The following is a 20,811-nucleotide window of genomic DNA, read 5'->3' on the forward strand; positions in this document are numbered from 1 at the left end:
ATTTAAATATAAAACATAAAGAAAAAACTTTTAAAAAATTAGTACAGATCCAGAATGATTGAGTAGAGGTGCTCTGTGTGCAACTCTACCACTGAGAACCAGAGGGAATGAAAGAAAAACGGCTGGAGAAACATATCTGGAAACCAAGAAGGAAGTGACAGGAGCTCTGAATACCACCAAGAATTGGAGAACCACAGAGGTACCCTAGAGAAAGAACAAGGAAATTTTCATCTTGATCCCTGGCTTCAGGAAAAGATAAGCAGGAAAATGACAGCATCTCCAGTCACAGGGGGACCAGCAGTTCTAACTGCGGGAGAATGCCACAGTTCTCACTGCAGGGACCCGTTGGTGTCTTGGTGTGCCCTGGGGAGAAATGGCAGCAGGAAGGAGGAAAAGATAGACAAGAAGACAAGAGCAGGGCCAGGTGTAGGTCTGTTTGCCTGATTGGCAAAGGACCCCAAGAACCTTGGGGCATTTATTTATGTCTTTACAAAGTTAGTATCGTGAGACACAAGGTTGCCTGGAGACTAATGGTGACATTGCCCAGGCAGAATGTTTTACTCAAGACAGCTTGATTGCTTTCGGCACTGAGGTTGTCCTGCCCTCTCACATGTGATCAGTTCCCAGCCTTAGCAGCTCCCAGCACCTCACAGGCTGCAACTCTGGTTTGGGATGCTGGCTGGCTGAGGAGTGACTGCTCTGCTGCAAGGAAGGAACTCACCTTGGGCCTCCACTGCTTCCCAGAGCTCACGCTGCTGCTACCCTCATTGCTGTACGCCCTCTTGCCCTCTGATGATGTGAGAAATCATGGCCTGGTTTGTACCTCCCAGGACGAGAGACAGCTGCGTAAGTATCCTGCAGCTCAAAGGACAGCTGGTGCCATTGCCACAGCCTGAGTCCCACCGCACTTACCTGTGGGACCTTAGATGCTCTTTTCTCCAGCCCACAGCCTTGTGAGTGCCAGTGCAGTCTCACCCTGATCTGCACTTCTTTGTTTAGAGCTGGAAAGCTCTCAGACCATCCCACTGCTCCAGAAAGGCAGCTACAAGGAACTCCAGCCCCTGGCACAACAGGTACTCACCTCCGCAGCCCGCCTCCTCGGAGTGCAGGTACAAGTGCAAAGCTCCAGCTTTACCCAGCTGTATTCACAGAGGGTTAGGAAAGTCCCAAGCCATGTCCTGGAGTTCTAGAATGCAGCTACCAGCAAATCTATTTCCCATCATCACCTCCGCTTACCCCACGAGGACTAGTGAAAGTCTGCTCAATCCTCAGCCTTGGAATTTTAGCTTCTGCTGCCCAAGTCCCATGTTATCTGTTCCCGTGCCAAAGGTCTGGAGAAAGGTGCTGACTGTGTTGCAGATCCACAACACAGGTATTGGTGTCCCAAGCCCTGGCATACATGCACTCACCCTGCACATGCACTGAGCCTTGCGTCTGCTGGAGCAGAAGCCCAAGCATCACCCAGGCTTGTCCCCGGGGATCAGATGCAGGCATTATCTCTATCTTCAGCTCCAGAGTGCTTCCTACATGTGACCTAAGGACATTCTCATCCACATCCTGCAGCTCAAAGAATACGGAAACCAAAACTAAAAGTCCTTGTGTTAGGTATGAACCCCCACAATCAACCAGACCAGGCATTCTGACGTGAGAAGAAGATTTATTGGAGAGTAAGTGGGCTGGCTGTCTAGTGGACCAAGACAGCAGTGAACAAGGCAAAGCACAGGGCCTTTATGATTTTTTTGGGATGTGTGTGTGTGTGTGTGTGTGTGTGTGTGTGTGTGTGTGTGTGTTGGTATTCTGAGCTGAAACAGCCGAAAGAGAGCTTATCTTGGCAGGGCTACCTGCTCTGTGGAAGACATTCGATGTTAAAAGAGGAGAGTTTCTGTGGTTGCTTGCCCAGGTCAAAGTCAGGTGGCCCTGTTCCGTGTTTTTGGCCAAGGGTCAGTGAGCCAAGACCAGGGCACAGAATGGGCAGTGTTTGGGGCAGGGTGCCTGAGAAACCTTGAGTCCTGACATATCACCCAGTACTACCTGCATCCAACCCACAACACCGAGGGAAGGTCTCCTTCACATTCTACACCTCCTGAGGCATGGACACCAGCATATGCCTTGGGGTGCCTAAGGAAGGTTTTGTCATAGGCCACACAGTGGGCATCACAAGAGCTAATGCAGAAGCCCAATGAACTGTCCTCCATGTCCTATACCACCTGAACTGGGGTGCCTGCCTGCATGAACTCCACTGTCATAAGTACTAAACTCTAAGGAGCCTGAAGACACAGGCCTGTGATAGTTCATGCCCATTGCAAATCACACCATTGCCTTCATGAACTGTTGCAGTTTATACTGTTGAGTCACTCATAGTGACTCAAGTCAACTGACATCAATGAATTCACAGAGACTTTAGTGGTCTTTTCTGAGACCCCTTATAATACAGTGGCACCTAATTTTTCCATCTAAATGGAAAATAAACTTTCTCTACAAAAGCTGCTGCATAAAACTGAAAAAGAAAAATGTTAAACCAGGTATGAAACACTAACGTAGGCACTGAAGCAGCATGAATGGACTCATGAGGCACCCGCAAGAAAATAACTCTCCAGGAATCGATTCCCTTCTGAAGGAATTCTATGAAATGCCTGAAAAAATCAAGGTGATGATTCTGAGGAAACCCAGAATGATGTAAACGAATGCAGACAGTACAGCAAAATGAGAGAACAATCAGAATTAAAATGATAGATTTGCCAAAGACCTACAACATAAACGAAGCCAAGAAATAGAAAGCTTTCACACCTGTGACTTCGGTCTTCCCTAGGCAGACCTTTCTCCTCTTCTAGCAGCCAGCGGGAGACTATGCCCATTCTTCCCTAGTCACAGGTAAGGATGCTTCGCCAGAAGGGGAAGTGTAGGCAAGCTAAATTAGGTAAAAATATTATAGGCAGTCAAGGCTAGGCCCTCGAAGGCGTTGGTGCAGAAGATGAGAACACATTAACTTGGGTCCCCAGTGCCACATGTCATGCTGGTCCTTAGTGCTGGGGAGGCTGACACAGGAAGATTGCTTCAAGTCTGAGCTGTGCAACAAGACCCTGTACCAAATAAATAAATAAATAAATAAATAAATAAATAAATCTTTAAGAGAAGTGGGCCTGTTGACAACCCATTTGGAAACCCCCTTGCCTCTCAGGAGCATACCCAGCCCCCATTCCTATTCCCTCAATTAATTTTCTTTTCTTTCTTTCTTCTTTCTTTCTTCTTTCTTCTTTCTTTCTTTCTTTCTTTCTTTCTTTCTTTCTTTCTTTCTTTCTTCTTTCTTTCCTTTTTTTTATTTTAGGGAAGGGTCTACACGGTGTTCAGGGTCTCACTACTAGATTAGACTCATAGTTATCTGCCTGTTTACAGCCTCACAAGAGCTGGGATTACAAGCGTGTGCTGCCATGTCCAGTCTCAATCACTGTGTCAGTGCACCCTGGGGTGGGGCCAGCACTGCAGGGGAAGGGATCGAACCCCTGGCCCCTGAACTTGCTTGCAGGTGCTTTAATCCCCTGAGCTATTTGGCTGACCCATTCCCCAATCAGTTTTCTTACTCTTAATTTTTTTTGACTTAGTAAGTCTTTCATTTCCAAGATTTCTCTTTGATTATTTTCCACACATTTTCTTGCTGTCATGCCCTGGTTTTTCTTTCTATTTTATTAAATTGTTTATATTATCATGTCTTGTTGAGCTTCTTTAAAACATTTCTTTTGAGTTCTTTATCAGGCTTTCTATCCATTTTAGTAACTGCAGTATCTATTACTAGAGAACTACCATCTTTTTTAATGAGTAAACATGGATGTATAGATAAATGTAGTTTCTTCATATAATAGAACATTATTCAGGCTTGAAAAAGAAGACAATTTTTTTAAAAAAATTTAAAGAATACAAAATGGTAATAAAAACAGCATTAGGAATAATACAAAGTTTCACTAAACAAAGTAATAGGAACTCACTGATCATTGTTGTATTGCATGATGATAACTTCAAATCATTTGTTCAGGTTGTCAGACATACACATGCAAAGTTGGTTTAAAAACAAAACCAAAGTGGCCGCGGAGATGGCTCAGTGGAATAAGTGCTTCCCTGGCAAGCGCAAGGGCCTGAGTTCAATGTCCAGTTCTGAAAAAAAAAACCCCAAAAAATCAAAAACCAAACCAAACCAAACAACAACAAAAAGTTATAAGAAATTAAAAAATAAGAATAAAAAAGAAAAAAACCAAAACATTAGCTGCTGCTTTCAAAAGACCAGCAGAAATTGGCAGTATAATTATCCAAGTTACCCTGCATATATGCATAAATATCTTTTCCCCTTCTATCTTTTGTCCTTTTCCTCATCCCAACTTTTCCTTCCCATTGAACAAATTCTTTCCCTTTCACAGTACCTATTGTACCTTTCAAATTTTATTTAGTCTTTCAGGTTCTCATACTAGTGAGACAACACAATGTTTGCACATGTGGGTCTCATTTATTTCACTTACCAGTACAGTCTCTAGTTGCATCCATTTATCTACAAAAGTCTGACATTTAACCTTCTTTAATAGCTTAGTAATACTCCATTTTGTAGAAATGCCACATCTTCTTTATCATTCCTTAGTTGATGGGTATTTGGGTTGTTTCTGAGATTTAGCTAGGACAAATTAAGCTACTCTAAACATGGGTGCACATATACCACTGAGGCATAATGAGTTCAGGCCAGGTCTCCAGATACAGACAGAATGACTAAGCATGAGATAAGTTGTAATATCTGGCCTAAGGAAGTCTAGACAGACATCAGTCACCTCGATTAGTGGCCAAGACTCTCAAACTCCCCAATTCCTACAAAGTTCTTTGTTCTCTCCATGTGCACTTGCTAAGTGACTTGCTTCCTCTTTGGATCAGTATTTCCTGAGAGGCTGTACTTATACTCTTATTGCTTGATTATAGCTGTGGCCCGTGTTGTATCTACATGCTTGTACTCTATAAGACCTCCTTTGAAGAGCTGGGGAAAGAGCTCAGTGGCGTAAGTGCCTGCCTGACAAGCTGAAGGTCGTGAGTTTGATCCCTGGTACTCCCCAAGCCCTCCCCAAAAACACTTCACCTGAGAAGTAGGGTCGTTGACAACTTACTCAGGACCCCTCCTTCCTCTCAGGAGATGTGCCTATTACTCTTAATAAGTATTCCTTACTCTTAACTTCTGTTGTTCCTAGAATTTACACCTTTGTTTCAGAGCACATGAGCTTGGCATATCAGATATCTATCAGGTTGGAAGTTATAGTATTTATTCAATATCATATCAGAAGTCCTAATATCATTCGTATAATGCTGAGACTTTTCTGGAGACTGAGTTTAAGGACAGCAGACTAATTAATTTGATAGAAGAAATTTCAAGGTAGCCAAATATTTATGCTGTGACTTGGATATACTTCACACTTATAATCAGCTCTACATTGTGAATCTAGAACAAACAGTGCAGTAGAATGATGTTAAACTTTTGAGTTTGGCCAGAAAGAAAAGTTTGGTAAAGTTGAAAGCTTTGCAAAAATACAGCAGAGGAAAGCTTAGTTTCTAAAAACATTAGCATTAAAATAAAGCCACATTCTTTACAACAGAGCAATAGGAAAAATACCTTCAGGGAATGTGAAGAACCAACAAGACCCCACACTTTACCAGCTCACACTTGCAAAGATGAAAGACTTTGCTTTGTGAGGAGGGATGCCTGGGGACTTGGTTCTCCAGGATTCACTTTGTAGTGCTCAGCCATCCAGGCACTTGCAGGCTTCAGAACCCACCTGCAAGATGCAAAAGGGCTCAGCCACTGGCAGCAAGTCCTGGCATCATCCATGTCACCCTGGATTTACAGAAATGCAGAATGCAAGAGTTGTGAGGTCAGAGAGGCTTCTACTGAGATTTTGGAAAAAGGTTTAGGAGGCCATCCAGTGTTTATCTGAGAGGGCAGTACCTGATGCTGTGAGGGGGAAGACAGAAGTGCAGTGGAGACTGCAGGATGTTAGGAAAGCCAGGAGCATGGAACATGTGAGGGAAGATTGAGGGAAGATGCAAGGTGTGTGCAAAGCCAACCCAAGAGAGAAGCCATGGGAGCTACAGTCACTGGCACTGCCCACCATCCTCAGGGTAGAATATCGGAACAGTAAGAGTGTTTGTTGTTATGGTTTGTGTCTGGTTGTCCCCCTACAACCTCATGCAATCGTGGGGGGAACTTCTAGAGTCTGTGATTAACTCATGATCCACTGGGATTATGGATGGGAGTGCTGCACCCAGCCTGGGGAGGACAGACTGAATGCAATGTAAGGGAGACCTGATGTCCATGGCCATTGTTGCTGCTAGTCCTCCCTTTGCTCTCTGCTCTTTGCTGCCATGAGAAAGGTTACTTTCTGCCCTGTGCCACTCTGCCTTGGAGCCAGCTGAGTATGGACTGAAACCTCCACTAACTGTGAGCTTAATAAACCTTTCCTTCCTTCATTTTGGGTGTCGGATATTTGTCCCAGCAACAAGAGAACAGTAACTAAGACAAAGGCATAGGAGGAAAATAACCCTTCCACAAAACCTCACTTCTTAGACACATCCAAGCAAGAGATCGAACCTGCACTCAACAGTGTCTAGCAGTGAGGGTTTCATTGTCATTGCCTCATGAACATGCAACACCTTCCAGATTGGTTTGGAGCTCACAACACATCACTATTTGTCCAGGGAGCTGGACACGGAGCTGTGAGATTTAGTGCTTACTCTGGTGGATTTTTGTCTGTCTCAGTCTCATTCTTTTCTATGCTTCGTTTTTCCATTTTGGAATAGGATGCTTTTCTGTGTGGTTGCATAGTGGAGGTCTTCTACTTTATCCACATTTTACAGTGTTTGTACCTAAGGGTTTGCCTTTAATCTCAGAGGAGATTTGGTCTTGGACTTTTTAGCAATGTTAAAACTGTTGAGACTTCAAAAGCATTTAAAGGCAGACTAAATACGCTCATGTAGAAGGATAAGCCTGAGTCTTTTGGGAGATAGGGGAGGAATGTTACGCTTTATATCCAGATTTCCCCCAAGCCTTAGGCACAGGGAGGTGGTTAGATGATGAGGGTGTGAGCCGTATCGCTGATGAATTTATGGGAGATGAAGGCTGATTGGAGAGATGGGTCACTGGGGAAGTGGCTTGGAAGTGTGCATCTCCTTCCTGCATCCTACGGGCCCTGTTTCTATACTTATCTACTATGTGTTGAGCAGTTTTCTCTCTGCCATGTGGTTTTGGGTCACTTGGGGCGACCCAATCCCTGACACTCTGTCACAGCACTCTACTGTGCAGCCAGCTGACTATGAACTGACACCTCTATAAACTGTGAGCAAAAATAAACCTTTCTTCTTTCAAGTTGTGGGTATCAGACATCATGTCTCCGGATGAGAAAGAAGCCAAGACACCTGAAACTGATTTTGTGGGTTTCCTTCCCTGCTTTTCATTAATTCTGTAGAAACATTTCTCCAGGGACCTCTTTTCATTCTTCTAAAAGAAGACATTTGAGAACCACTCGATGCCAAATGTTATGTTTAGTAAGGGATATAGCAGTGCATTCATCCTCTGTTTTCTCTACAATGGAAAGAGCTGAAATTAACTGAGAATTTAATGTGTGTTTTGGCCTGACTGCCTTTGTTTGCATTCATTCATATAATCCACCATGCTAAGAGGTAGATACTAATGGAATCTCCATGTTACAAGTAAGCAGAGCAGAGCAAAAACAAGTGCAATTCTTGTTTTATCCCTCATAAGATTACAAATTTTTTAAATTTAAAATCAGCCATATGACTTATGGTTCCATATGATTTTACTACCCTTGATTTATTTTTTCTAGGATTCACAGGGATTCTAGTTGTATAATTCCTGAATTTTGCAAATGTGTCATTCAGCTCAATTGGCCTAAAAAACACATTCAGTGGAGTGACTTAACAGAGATTTAATTTTCAAAATTCTAGAAGCTGGAAGTCTGTGATCAGGTTGTTGTCCTATGGCCTTTTCTTGTGTGAATGTGGAGAGAGAGGGCAAAGGAAGGAAGGGACAGAAGGGAAGAGGAACAGGGAGAGACCCAGACACAGAGAAATAGAAAAATCTTCTTATAAGGTCAGCCCTGTTGTGTTCAACTCCTCTTCTATGATCTAATTTTGCTTTATCAACAGTGTAGACGTCTTGTCTCAGAGCAGTCACACTGGCGATCAGGGCTCCAATGGATGCGTTCCGAATAGACATTTCACAGCAGCGAGCTACATGCAGTATGTCAGAATAAGTACAGCTACACATCAGTGTATGCATCCAGGACCTTCATAGTATCTCGAGTATGGTAGGTGCTAAAGGAATATTTGTCTGAGAAGTGAGATAACCTACATTTAAAAAACAATGCTGAAAAATAGCCAAAAGAAGAAAACTAATTTTCATGTTCTACCGTAGAATCAATGTGTGAAAATATGGAAATAAGCACACTGAAATGTTTGCTGTATAACAGAACTCCCTCCAGGCCTAGGAAACCTTCAGGTACTCCTTTTACATAAATTTTATTTCTGAAGAATATTAAGAAAATTGAGTTATGAGTATAAATGAGTAATAATCCAGATGAAGTTAGCAAAAGGAACAAGTAATCACACTGGCAATTTGAATTGTTCATTTTCCAAAGTTTCAGAAAAATTAGGTTTTTCAGTAGTTTGGAGAAGAGACAGCAATTCAAGCCCTGGAAATCAGATACATCCCCTACATTTCACTGGCCAAAGGCAAGTTCTACGGCTGCGTCCAGCTTTCAGGGTAGGAGTTCAAGTCTCCATTGTGTTGGATGAAGTGAACTGGTCAGGGTAGAATAGGGAAGCTTGTCAGTCAAAATGGAGATTTTTTTTAAAGTACAAAATTAACTGTAATAGGGCCGGCCAAATAGCTAAGTAGTTTAAAGCCTGTAAGTAGGTGCAGGGGCCAGGGTTCGATCCCTGGGCCTGCCATGCCAGCCCCACTCCCAGGGCATGCTGAGACTGCGATTGAGGCTGGGCGTGGTGGCGCACACCTGTAATCCCAGCACTTGGGAGGCTGTAAACAGGAGGATCACTATGAGTCTGATCTACATAGTGAGACCCTGTACACCCTGTAGACCCTTTCTTAAAATAAAAAAATATATATATAATAACTGTATTTCCTGAGGAATTTGTTGAAACATTTCATGTTTACATGAGTGTTAGCAGCAATGTCTGACCACCACATAGAAAACAAGAGATGGCTTAGAGTTTTACAGCCAATGGATAACGTGCAGCAATTTCTTTTCCATGCCTCTTTTCGGCATCCAAGTTGATCTAAAAAGATGATTTTGGGCTTTGAGATTTTAAAATTGATTGAAAGTGCAGTAATTAGAGTCTCTTGCTTTGCCTGAAAAAAAAAAAAAGGACACCCATAACAGAAGAATAGCACTTAAGCACCACACGCTGTACAGAAGAAAACCCTGGCTCTTGCAAATCAGCAGAAAGCCTTCCCCCTCATGGTCTCCTTTCCTTCCTATAGCACTGAGCAGTGGGTTCAATGAATGGAGACAGAACTCTGCTGTTGCTACTGCTGCTGCTGCTCATTGCTCTTGCTCTTGCCATTTTGCTGTTTTCCACCACCATGAACTGCTGCCCTCTGCCATGTTCCACTCTGCCTTGGAGCCAGCCTGTGGACTGAATTCTCCACAGACTGTGAGCTAAATCAATCTTGCCTTCCTTAATTTGGCGTGTTGGGTATTTTGTCTCAGCAATGAGAGAAAAGTAACCAAGACACACTACTCACTAACAACTCCAGGATTCTAGGTTCTTTTTTTTTTTTTTTAATATATTTAGGACAGGTTGTACAGGGTCTACAAGGTCTGACTGTGTACATTGGACTTGTAGTGATCCACCTGTTTACAGCCTTCCAAATGCTGGGATTATGGGCTCTTGCCACCACACCCAGACTCAATCACCGTCTCAGTGCACCCTGGGTGCAGGGCCTGCATGGCAGGCCTGGGGATCGAACCCCCAACCCTTCATCTGCCTAAGCAGGTGCTTTAATCTGCTGAGCTCTTTGGCTGGCCTGAGGATTCTAGGTTCTATACCACACTCACAGACAGATGTCAAAATAGTGCTTGTGTAACACTACTTCTCAAGGAGTAGTTTCAGATCAGGAGGATGGGGAGAAGTTATAGAAGAAAGGTGACCTAAACACCCATTTGTAACTGTTAAAAAGTCCAAAGCCATTTTATTTAGCTTCTATATTAGTCAGCTGTCTCAGTACTGATATGAAAAACCCCACACCTACAACTTAAAGGAGGAGTGGTTAAGTTTCAATTATGGTTTGCGAGGTGTTAGTCCATGGTCAGTTGCATAAAATGGAAGAAACTTCATGGCAGAAGGGAAGGGGTGAAGGAAGGCTGCTCAGTTCATGGCAGCCAAGACACAGCAGGCGAAAGGCTCTGGGGAGGAAGGAGCCCAGAACATTAGATGGTGCCCAAGGCCATGCCTCTGTGACTCATGCAGACATGGCTATACTGATCCTCTAGGTCGATCAGATCAAAAATTTAGCTTAATTATTACAGCATCATTGGTGTCTTGGCTACTTTTCTGTTATGCTAGGACAAAATTCTAGACACTCGAAATTAAGGAAGGAAAGGTTTACTTAGCCCATCTACAGTTTCTGTACGTAATCAGCTGGCTCCAAGGCAGGGAGGGTGGCTTGGCACAGGGTGCCCTGAACTGTTCTGCCAACAGTTCAGGGTGGCAAAAGCAGCAGGAATGAAAGGGGAAAAGCAAACCTCCTTTCCTCCATTATATTGTATGCCAGCCATACACCACACCACCGCCACACCCTCTTCTTCCACAAGCTCAGGCTGTTTACAAAAGGGGACCATGGCCCCTGCTGAGTCACTTAGTTAAGCTATTAAACTGCTCAAATCTCAAGTTGACATAGTGTGTCAAGAATTACCATAGGAGAAACCACCTTTGCAGACATCCAGAAAGAATAGATTATTTAGAAAGTAACCTGACCATGGCCAATTACCACTTGGACGGAAATTGCCCCTGTAGAAACAATACTGAATCTTGTTTACAGCACAGGCCTTTACTGCAGCAGCATCTGCCTCAATAACCATGCTCCACTCAAGCAATCTACCAGATTAGCCAACTATCCAGTTTCACCTTTAAATAGTGAAACCGACAGCTGATACTGCAACTCACTAAATATCATTAGGCTGCTGTCTTATCCACCCATGTGCATATAATTCCCATCAGTTGAGCTTCTTTTAAAAAATAAATATCGAGTCATTTACATTTGTCTCCCAACTTGCTAATAGCAGTTGCACTTGTTTTAATTATAATATTTAATTATAAATCATGTGGACAGGTGAAATGTAAATGTGGGAAGTTATTTGTGCTATTAAAAACAACACCTTGGAAAGATTCAATTAAAAGGAAATTGCAGAAAAAATAAAGGCAAAAGTTAAAGGAAAAGGAAAAAGGAGATTATGGAGCCACAGAGGAATGTGATCAATGATGTAGAGTGCGCCTAAGGAGAGTCACATGGAGAGGAAACTTTCTCTCAGGCTTTCACAGAGAGCAAATTGGTCAAGCAATGGCCATGACTCATCCACAAGGCTGACACTGACAAGGGATCTACAAAGTGTGGTACAGGCTTACAGGACAAATCCTGAGGGCACCTGACTGACCTTATCAGATACAAAAGTTACATTTCTTGTTATATAGGTCTTGCTTTGTCTTGGTCTTAACCATCCAGCCGAAAAGTATAAAAACGAGGTATATAAAGAAAAGTCATATTAATATGCTGAGCTGTAAAAGGCTCTAGTCAACAACTTCTGCAGATAACCCACTACTGTTGTGGACTGCTGGACTGTGTTGGATTGTTTTGCTGAATTCAAGCACCTATAATATTTGGATGCCAATGGAATACCCATTTCTGACAGGACTAAACAAAAAAAGGGGGTACAAAAGAAGGACCATTTTGTATCTGTATATGCAGAATACTTAGGATAGCTATACAGCTACTTTCACTTAATTCAATGAGAAGAAAGAAGTGTACTAACAGTGTTTGGAAAGGATATCCTGTCTGCGTCTTATACTATGGATAACCACTAAGAAGATAACAATGTACAATGTATTAATTATCGAAAATGTCCTATTAATCAGCTTTGAAATTGTCTCATTCATATTTGTTTCTCAATATAATAAAATAAAAGAACAAATTGAAATGGAGTGTTGGGACTATTTACAATCTCCTTAGGGCAAATCCATTCCCCTTCTTGAAGGTATTGGTTTAGGATATCCTTACACTTTAAAAGGAGACTATTATTACAGAAAAGGAAGAGAATAAGAGGAGAGCAGACTGTAAGGGCAGGTAATGGGAGGATGAATATGAGTAAAACACATACATTGAAATCCCTCTTCCTGAAAATGTGAAAGTAAGGCCAAGGGCAGGGCAAGGGGGAGATATGAGGAGGAAAATATCCAAAGCGTGCTATGTACATGTTTGAATCTGCCAAAATGAAAGCCATTTATCTGTATAACCAATAAAAGACTGAAAAATTAAAAAAAAAGGCAAAAGACATTTAGAAGAATTGTGTTCTCATTGTTTGGCAAATGACTTTACCTTCAGTAAATAAAAACGGATAGTCTTAAAATTACAAAGTGATTTATGAAGGATGGATGTAGAACTTTAATTAACCATTTTTATTAAAAGAGAATCACTTGGTCCTATATTAAAAGATTGAAAATTAATGTACAGTGCTAAGCTTCAAGTAAGCATAACATTTTTAATACATTAAGTGATGTTTCTGTTTTTAATTTCTTTTTCAATTTTTAATTAGGAAAATGTTGAAATCTATGAAAAACATCTTCAGGAAAACAAGTGTCTGTGCACTTTGCAATGTTTCACCGTTTCCAAAGCTGCTGTGTTTTATTTATTTTTATATTTATTTATTTAGTTTTTACTGCTGCTTTTTTAGTCAACATATGTATAAACACATATGTGCATGTTTTGAGAACCTTTTGGAAGTACATCAGAAACCTTGTAACACTTTACATCTAAGTACTCTAGGCAGCTTCTTCTAAGCATGAAGATGTGCTTCTACATCACCACAATATCATGATCATAGTTAGAAAACTGATAATAATTCAATAATATTATCCAATGTACTGTCCTAATTTAAATATTTTCAGTAGTTTCCAAGGTGTGTTGTATCACACTTTCCCCCAGATTAAAAATCCGAATGAGGTTTTGTAGGTTGCACTTCCTTGTTTTGTGTCTGTAACTGATTTTTTTTCAACAGTGGTTGTTATATTGAACATTGTGGGCTTCAGTGTAGTTGCTCAGATTACCAGATATAAGCATGAAAATTGGTCAAAGCAAAAATTTCAAGCAATCACTGCTATCTTCAAAAAGCTGATAGAAATTAGTAGTACAATCATCGTAGCTATCCTGTGCACATACATACATGATTTTTTCTTCCCTTTTCCCTTTCTTTTCTCCTTTCCCTTATCAGAATATCTATTCCTTTTGCTCTTCTTCTTTTGACAAAGATGCTGAGACAACTTATTGGTAAAGTAGTTCTTTCAACAAATGGAGCTAAACTGACAAAAATGAAGGGCCAGGGAGATGGCTCAGTAGGATAAGCGCTTGACCGGCAAACTCAAGGATCTGAGTTCAATCCCCGGTTCCGCCAAAAAAAAAAAAAAAAAAGAATCTGAACATGGATTTCTCACGGAACAAAAATAATAAACTCAAAGTGAATCATATGCCAATGTTTTTAGTTAAAGGCTTATAACTTTATAACCTAAAGGCAAAATGGCAGAGAATCTTCCTATTTGTATAATCAGAAGTGATTTTATGAATCAATCACAAAATTTCCAACCATAAAAGAACTAAAAAAGCATTCAAAAGAATATTTCTAACAAAATTCTTAGATAAAAATATATAAGGAACAACTCAAGAAGAGGACTAGCAATCCAATGAAAATGAACGCGATCTCTTTAAAGCACCGTGCAAATCCTGTGGCCTTACAGAATACTGTCAGCTTGTGTCTGCATTTGATCCCATGACCAATTGTTGGTTTATCAGGGTTTCCTATTGCTGAATACTGTTCCATGGGCAAATAATTCAGCCCTTTGGGAATATTGCTGAATTCATTTTAATGGAGCATTCTACATATTTGAGTAATTAATTTAAAAACAGAAGTAGGAACCTCATAAAACTTACAGACCAGTTCATGAGAATTGTTTTGAGCCTGCTTCATTAATAATGCTTACTGACTAAATGTGTGCGTATGTGACAGCAAACAGAGCAAGAAAAGGAAAAAAGAATAGTATATGTGTTGGTTACTTTTCTTTCATTGCTGAGACAAAAATACCTGAGGTCAAGAATTAAGGAAGGAAAGGTGTCTTTAGCTCACAGTTTGTGGAGGTTTCAGTCCATAGTGAGCTGGCTCCAAGGCAGAGTGGCCCATGGCAGAGGGCAGCAATTCATGGCTGCGGCAAACAGCAAAAGTAGCAAGAGCAAGATGGAGGAGCAGGAGAAAGAAAGCCTCTTTCCCTCCCTGTATTGTATGCAAGCTTCTTGCCCCAGGGCAGGTGTAGCATTCACACCCATCATTGCAGCATTGAACCATGAATCAATCATAAATTCTAGAAGCCCACCGTATGACTGCATGAGGCTATGGGGGGACATCTAGATACACAGTATAACAGTATATTAAATTATCAGCTACCAGTGGAGTTCGCTTCATTGTAGAAATGCAAGCAGCCAATATTAACATAAACACAGTTTTTCTATAACTACATTAAGAGTGGTGGATTGAAAAACAACTGGGATATTAGGGAGGAACTAAGAATTACATCTGAAATCACATTTGTAAAATGTGCACTTAGAAAACTGTACCAAGCTGAACTACGGTAGCCATTACAGGCTCCCGCGTTTACCACCTGCTCCTTCAGATGCCTGTGTTGAGAGCAGAGAGCAGCCCTCGCCAGACACCCAAACCCGTAGCACCTCGATTTTGGACATCCAGCCTCAACAACAGGGAGAAACAAATGTGTGTTCCTTATGATTTACCTAGTCCCACAGAAGACTAAGAAAGACTCCCAGAATGGTCCGTAGGTCAAAGAGACAGAAGGGCCAATGCAAAGAACTCATAATGGTCAAAGCTGTAACAATTTGAACAACAACATATAGCCCAAGCTCTAAGTTAAGTATCCATAAGCCTATGCTGATATAAATAAATAACTAGAAAGTTAATTAGGAGGTGAAGGACAAATCTTCCAGGCAGCAGAATTCCAAATAATTTATGTAGCTATTCTGCCCTCAAGGAGGAAAATAATATCCCATAAATATGGGTTACAGGTAGTCATTTCCTTCCCAAGAGCACAGTATGGAAAGGAAACCAGGAGTGTCGCTTTATGGTAGAAAAATCTAATGAACACTATCTCAGCCAGGAGATCAAGTTCGACATCAACAGCAATAAGTCATGCTTTTGTTATGTAATTTTGATGGAATGTGAAAGGAGTGGTACTTCATCACTGGGGTTTTCCTTAAAAATTAAGAGCCCAATTTAATCATGAAGGAAGCATCAAAATATTCCTGTAGATGGACAGTCTATAAAATAAATAAATAAAGAGTGTTTTTTTTTTTTTTTTTACATTGTTAAGGTCATCAAGAACAAGGCAAGTAAGAGAAACTGTTATTTGAAGGTAGGCTAATGTGACATGAGGGTGAATACACTGTTAGACAGAACCGTGATGCATTAAAGAATATTTGGTAAAATTTAAAGATTCCAAATAAAGTATGGATGTTAACTAGCAATAACATATCAATATTGGTTCCTTAATTATAACAAACAAACCATACTAACATGCTAATAATAGAAGAAACAGGGTGCAGGGTATTGATAATTATTTGTACTATTTTTATCATTTTTTGAAAATCTAAAATGATTTTTTAGAAAAATTTGATTTCTATGATTTATAATAATTAATTATATAGTGCAAAATAATGGCTAGTAAGAGGATTTTGAATATTCTTGACAGAGAGAAATGTCTGAGGTTATAGATAAACCAATTACCCTGATACAATCATTTCACTTACAGACATATATAGAAATATAACACTGCACTCCATATATATATATATATATATATATATATATATATATGTCAATTAAAATAGAGTATATTCAATTTTTAAATTTTGAAAGTTTTTAATATCTAAATAGGTAAGTTTTATGTTCTCTTGTATTTTAAAGAGAAAAAACCAACAAAAAACAATGATACAGAATTTCAAAACAAATAATGGGAAATTAACAATGCTTATTATATGGTGTATTGTTATCCTTAAAGTATTTGTTCAGATTACAATATAGAGGCATGCAAAACTGATCAAACATATCAGTACAAAGTGTTTCTTTCAATAAACTAAGAGAAGTCAGTAGTATAATTACCTTGCTATCCTCTGTGTGTGTGTAATTTTTTCCTTTCCTTCTTTTCACCTTTCCCCCTCCCTGTTCTTTCCTTTTGAGCAATTTTTTTTCCCTGTCACCACATCTATGATCTAGTGTATGCTTTGGATCTTCTTTACTCTTTCAATTTTTTACATTAGGGAGACAATATGATGATTACACATGTGAGTTTGATTTATTTCACTCATGAGTATGGTCTCTAGTGGCATCCATTTACCTGCAAATGCCTCCATGTTATCCTTCCTTATAACTGAGTAGTACTCCAGTCTATAAAAATACTATGTGTCTTCTATCCACTTGTTGGTTGATGGGCATCTGGGTTATTTCCAAGAGTTAGCTATACCAAATTGTGCTGCTGTAAACATGCGGGGGGAATTCTTCTGGGAAAATATGCAACAGGGGAATACCTGGGTCAAATGGAACCTCCCTTCCTAGTTTTTTGAGGAATTGCCACACTGTTTTTCACAGTGGTTGCACCAATGTACATTCCCACCAGCAGTGGAGAAGGGTTCCTTTTTCTTCACAGCCTTGCCAACATTTTTTATTAATTTCTTGATGATAGCCATTCTTTATGGGGTGAGATGGAATCTCAGTGTTGTTTTATTTTGCATTTCTCAAATAACCAATGGTGCAGATTTTTTTTTTTTTTTTTTTTTTTTTGTACCGGGGATTGAACTCAGGATCGTGTACTTGCCAGGCAACAGAACATTTTTTCATATATTTATTTGGGGGTGCGGGGAGATGGCTCAGTGGAATAAGCGCTTCCCTGGCAAGCGCAAGGGCCTGAGTTCAATCCCCAGTTCCACCAAAAAAAACCCCCCAAAACAAAAAAAACCCCACATATATTTATTTGTATTTTTAAAATTTTATTTGTATTTTTTCATCTGAGAAGTATGTATTCATCTCAGGTGCCTATTTTTTATTAACTGTTTGAATTTGGGAGGCCCGATTTTTTCACTTCTTTATATGTTTTAGATAAATCTCCTTTGTATGTTGGATAAATTTTTTTTTCTGCCTTTCCTTGGTTGCTCAGGATTGCTTTTGCTATTCTAGGTTTCTTCTGGTTCCAGATGAATATTAGGAATATTTTGTCTAGATCTGTGAGGAATACTAATGGTATTTTAATCAGAATTACATTCAATCTTTTCACAATGTTGGTTCTTCCATCTTTCCATTTTCTGGAAACTTTTTTCTTTGATCTTTTTTCTCAGAGTACTGTAATTTTCACTGTATAAATCTTCTACTTCATTTGTTAGATTATTCCTAATTACTTCATTTTTTTTTTTTGCATGTTAGTGTGAAAGACATGGTTTCCCTAATTTCTCTCTTGGTACCTTCATTTTTTGTGAACAGAAATGCTATTGATTTTTGAGTGTTGACTTTGTATCCTGCTACACCTCTGAATTTGATTATTAAATGTAAGAGTATTTTGGTGGAGTTTTTTGGGTCTTCTATGTGTAGCATCATGTCATCTGTAAATAATGAGACTTTTACTTCTTCCTTTCCAATCCTTATGCCTTTTATTCATCTCTCTTGTCTAATTTCTCTAGCTAATATTTTCAGAACAGTATCTAATAGGAGTAGTGACAGTGGACATCCTTTTCTTGTTCCTGATTTTAATGTGAAGGCTTTCAGGTTTTATCCATCTAATATGATGTTGGCTGTTGGTTTGTTGTAGATGACTTTTATCGTGTTGAGGTAAGGGCCAACTATTTCGACTTTCTGTGGGTCTTTTTTTTTTTATCATGAATGAGTGTTGGACTTTTTCAAAAGCTGTTTTTGCATCCATTGATCATGGTCATGTGTTTTTTTTTTTTGGCTCTGTTCATATCGTGTATTACATTTATTGCTTTGCATATATTGAACCATTCCTGCATTACTTGGATGAATCTCACTTGGTCAGGCTGTATAATCATCTTGATGATTTGCTTCATTCTGTTTGCTACTATTTTATTAAGGATTGTTTTTTGCATTTATGTTCAGTAGGGAGATTGACCTATAGTTCCTTTTATTGGTTGGGTCTTTCTGTGGTTTTGGTATCAGGGCAATACTTGCCTCCAATCATGAGTTAGAGAGAATTGCTTCTCTTTCAATTTCATTTAACAGTTTGAGGATTATTGGAATTAAATCTTCCCTAAATTTCTTGTAGAATTCAGCCGTGAATCCATCAGGACCTGGGTTTTTTTTTTGTTGGTAAATTTTTAATTACATTTTCAATTTTGTTAACTGAAATTGGGTTATTCAGAAATTTTATATCCTCTTCATTGAGCATTGGTAATTCACATATTTCTAGGAATCTGTCCATTTCTCCTGTGTTTTCCATCCTGTGGAAAGATTTTCAAAATAGGCATTGATGATCTTCTGAATTTCCACAGCATCGCTAGTGATTTCACCACATTAATTCCTCCTTTAGTGTTTTTTTTTCTTTTCTTTTCTTTTCTTTTCTTTTCTTTTTTCTTTTCTTTTCTTTCTTTCTTTCTTCTTTCTTTCTTTCTTTCTTTCTTTCTTTCTTTCTTTCTTTCTTTCTTATAAGGTCATCTTGGGGTTTGTCAACTTTATTCATTATTTCAAAAACAAGCTCAGTAGAATAAGCACTTGCCTGGCAAGTGCAAAGTCCTGAGTTCAATCCCTGATACCATAAAACAAAACAAAACAAAACAAACAAAAAACCCCAAGTCTTTTGTTCATTACTTCTTTGTACTGTTTTCTTAGTATCCATGGCATTAATTTTTGTTCTGATCTTTATAATATCATCCCTTCTAGGGGCTTGGGGCTTGACGTGTTCTTTTTCTGGAAGCTTGAGGTGCAGCTTTCATTGTTAATTTGTGCTCATTCTGTTTTCCTGGTGTGAGAATTCACCCCTGTAAACTTCCCTCTGAGGACTGTCTTTATGGCATCCCACAGGTCCCAGGATGTTTTATTTGCATTTCCATGGATGATAGATATTGTTTAATTTCTTATTCGATTTAATCTCTAACCCAGGCTGGCCACATAGTTCATCAGATTAAAATGCCTGCTTAAGTAGACACAGGGACAGAGATTTGATCCTCAGTGTGCTGTGCTGGTGCTGTCCCCGGGGGTGAGCCGAGTCAGTGATTGAAACTGCATGTGGTGGTGCACGCCTGTAATCCCAGCACTTGGGAGGCTGAAAACAGGAGGATCACCACAAGTCTGATCTGTGTAATGAGACCCTGTGGACCCTGTACAAAATACATTAAAAAAAATCTCTAACCCATCTTTGTTGAAAAGGGCTTTACTTTATTTTGATACGTTTCTGGGATTTTTGCAGTTTCACTTGTTATTAATTTCCAGGTTCATTGCCTTATTGACCTATTATATGTATGGGATAATTTCAGTTTCTTTGCATTACTTAATCGTGTTCTGTTGGCTAGTATGTGGTCTATTTTAGAGAGTGACCTGTGTTGAGCCAATAAGAAAGTGTTTTCTGATGTCGCTGGGTGGAACACTCTGTAAACACCTACTAAGTCCATTTGTTCACACTTTTGACTTAGTTGTATTATTACTTTTCTGATTTTTTGGTCTATTCCATCTATCTCTTTGTTACAATGGGGTATTAAGGGCCCCTGTGAAAAGTGTGTTATTGCCTATTTGATTTTGTATGTCTATTAATGTTTGTCTTATATAGTTGTGTGCTCCCATATCTGGTGCATATATATTGATGATTGTTATGTCTTCCTCTTGAATTTTTCTCCTACCAGGTGTTTAGTGGCCTTCTTTATCATTATTATTCTTGGTTTGAAGTTCATATTGTCTGCAAAGAGTATAGCTACCCCTGCTTACTGGGCTCCTGTTCCTTAGCATATTGTTTTCCATCTTTTGACTTTCAGTCTATGCTATTATTTTAGTTAATGTGTTCCTTGTACACAGAATATTATTGGTTCTTGTTTCTTGGTCCATCCTTCCAATCTGTTTTTCTTTATTGTGAATTGAGGCCATTTATACTGACGGTCATAACTGATATGCATTGATTTATCTTTGCCATGTTATTTTCCTGCTGTTGGTTCCCTGATTTTTCTGATTGGTGGTTTCTTTCTGATGTTGTTATCAGAATTGTTATTATTTTATTTTATCTCTATCTAGAGTATCTTTCAGTACTTTATGTGGGCTTATTTTGGTGGCCATGACTTTCTTTTTTTTTTAAAGGAAATTAGTATTATCATTTATTATGCATTTTCAATGATAAAAAAGTGAAAATCATTCAATTTGTACCTTCACCTAATAAGATTATTAATGATTAATTTTTACAGAGTAGATTCATGAATAGCTGTGACAGTGTGACATTTTCTGG

Source organism: Octodon degus, unplaced genomic scaffold (assembly GCF_000260255.1).
Source record: "Octodon degus isolate 3935 unplaced genomic scaffold, OctDeg1.0 scaffold00043, whole genome shotgun sequence".
Taxonomy (NCBI): Eukaryota; Metazoa; Chordata; class Mammalia; order Rodentia; family Octodontidae; genus Octodon; species Octodon degus.